Source organism: Babylonia areolata, chromosome 27 (genome assembly GCF_041734735.1).
Source record: "Babylonia areolata isolate BAREFJ2019XMU chromosome 27, ASM4173473v1, whole genome shotgun sequence".
In the NCBI taxonomy this organism is placed as follows: Eukaryota; Metazoa; Mollusca; class Gastropoda; order Neogastropoda; family Buccinidae; genus Babylonia; species Babylonia areolata.
The window spans coordinates 36,963,507-36,966,006 of NC_134902.1; the positions used below are offsets into that span (position 1 = coordinate 36,963,507).

General features: G+C 43.5%; 1 protein-coding gene across 1 annotated transcript in view; it reads left to right on the top strand.

Annotated features, from left to right (window-relative positions):
- Positions 1 to 2,167: 2,167 nt before the first annotated feature.
- LOC143301570 (alpha-crystallin A chain-like) overlaps positions 2,168 to 2,500 on the top strand; it is a 29,789-nt gene continuing 29,456 nt past the window's right edge. Inside the window, exon 1 of the mRNA XM_076615952.1 lies at positions 2,168 to 2,457. The gene's annotated coding sequence lies outside the window, so the exon portion shown is untranslated. The remainder of the gene's footprint in view (positions 2,458 to 2,500) is intronic.

Consider the following 2,500-nt stretch of genomic DNA (forward strand, 5'->3'; position numbering starts at 1 on the left):
CCCACAGAGAGAGAGAGAGAGAGAGAGAGAGAGAGAGAGAGAGAGAGAGAGAGAGAGAGAGAGACAGAGACAGAGAGACAGAGAGAGATGTGTTTGTGTGTATACATGTGTGTGTGTGTGTGTGTGTGTGTGTGTGTGTGTGACGTCAGTTTGTAAAGCATGGAAATGACATTTCGGTTGAGGAGATAGAAGTTCAGAATATTGGCACACACACACACACACACACACACACACACACACAAACACACACACACACACTCACACACACACAAACACACACACACACACACACACACACACACACACAGGGAGACAAACATACAGATAATCAGATGGGGGCGGGAGGCCGGGGGGGGGGAGGGAGTATAGTTGGTGATGAATTATGAGACGCTGACTACACCCTGACAAGCCATCAGACGAGCACCTGTTATAGCTGGTACTCGGGTCTGGCACCATATCGGTTCGGTGCAATACATTTAAAAAAGAAAAAAAAAAGAAAAAAAAAGAAAAGAAAAGAAAAAAGCCCTCGGCGAAGCCTTCTGACTAACTGTGCAGGAATCCTGCCAGCCAAGCTATACGCACAGTCACCGTGCACATTTTCCGAGCAGTTTTTTTCTTCCGAAGTGGCCTCTTCTCTGTGTATATAATTACCTGCACTTGCCACCGCATGTTCGAGACACACCCTTGTGTATTTTGGAATAAAAGTGCCTTTGCCCTTACAGTGAATTTTCCCTTTCTGTCCAAAGTTTTTCTGGCTCGGGTGTCATCACCACCCCACCCCCCTTCCCAGGGCTGCCCCCCCCCCCCCAACCCACACCCCCCCCCCACCTCCTAAAAGTTGCTTCTTCTTCAGAGGTACAAGCACGTGCAACTGATTCTTCGCGTGGACTCCCACTCCCAGCCCACACCCACAATACCTGCAGCTTTAATTTCTGTTGTTGTTTTTTTTTTTTTTTTTTACTTCTAGATTCAAAAATAAATATTTCTATGATCATTGCCCACCTGACTCCTGGGCAGGTAATGCTGAAAGGCTCTGTTTCGTACGCTGGCGTTAATTTAGATTGTATGCAGAAATCTGTGTTGGCAGTTTTTAGGCTGCATAATCATTTTGACCCAAGTCATATTAATGTGTTGTTGTGTTTTTGTTTTTGTTTTTTGCTCGGGATCTAGAACAAGTGCTTCTCGAACCGAGTCGTGTTCTGGAAACGGAGTAATTCCATCTGAAGATACTCGAGTCGACCGGCATTTCATCGTTTTACGATCATGACATGATCAAGATCGAAGTTAAACAAAAAATTCTGTCTTCATTTGGATTTCTCTGTCTAATAAAAACAAAAATTCCACACAAAAACCGATTTATGGTAATCTGTTTTAGGGACATTTTCTGTTGTATTCACACTTGACCTACTGAAATTTGACGATGTAAACTGCATAAGTTGCTCCGGTGAAAAATTATGTTTACTCACCTTAAATTTTTTTTTTTTTTTTTTTATATATAAAAGATCTATAGTAATGTTGAGCTGGTTTGTGTCAATCTTAACCACATGGGATCCAGTCTACTTATCCAGTGTGGTCTGTCCAGAATTTTTATTCTATCTTTTATCATCCGGGACCAAGAAATATACCATACTGTCTTCAAACAGCAACTTAACCAAATACGAAACAGCAACGAACCGGGAACAACCCGAAAAAAATCTTGCGGATCCAGAGGCTGAGCGAAATGAACAGTTCACGACCCATCCATCCATTTGTACATACACCTGGACACACAGACAACAGAATTAGGATATTACATTGAACCACTTTGTTTACACACAATCGTAGTTGCCACTGAATATACGCGAAAAAAAAAGAAGTTTATAAACCTATAAACCCATACGCATCAGAGCCTTTACAAAAGCCACAAGAACACAGACCCCGAGCCAGCCAAACAGAGAGCCACCCGGAAAACAATCATGACCATGCACATGGTCCACCCCCCCTCATCTCACCACCCCACCAGAGACGTGTTCGGTGATCACAAACAGCCTGCATCAGCAGGTAGGAATTTATCTCCCCCCCCCCCCCACCCCTCTTGCTGTTTTACGTCATCGGCCATGAGCGGCGATGAACGCACGCGAAAAACGCGTCCGCGAGGGTATATAGGTCTTCGTTGCTTCCTATGTAATTCGTTCCAATCGAGAGATTTTCACCTGTGCACTTGCATCAACCTCAGGTGTTTTGAGTTTTTGCGAGGACTTGAAACTTTGGCTTTTATGATTTTTTTTTTTAGATTGTGCTGTCAGTTTCAGATTGAATCGAGTTTGGTTGAAACACTGAAATACTTGTCAAATTGATAGTGTTCATTACTATCAGCAGTCGCATACTGTTGAAGATCGTGCGCGTCTGTTGATCAGAGTCCCAAGCGTTTCCAGTTGCTGACCGTGCACCCTTGGTTTTACAAAAGACTGCGTTTCTGTGAGTATAATTATGCGCACAGCCTTTTATTGATTGGTTGATT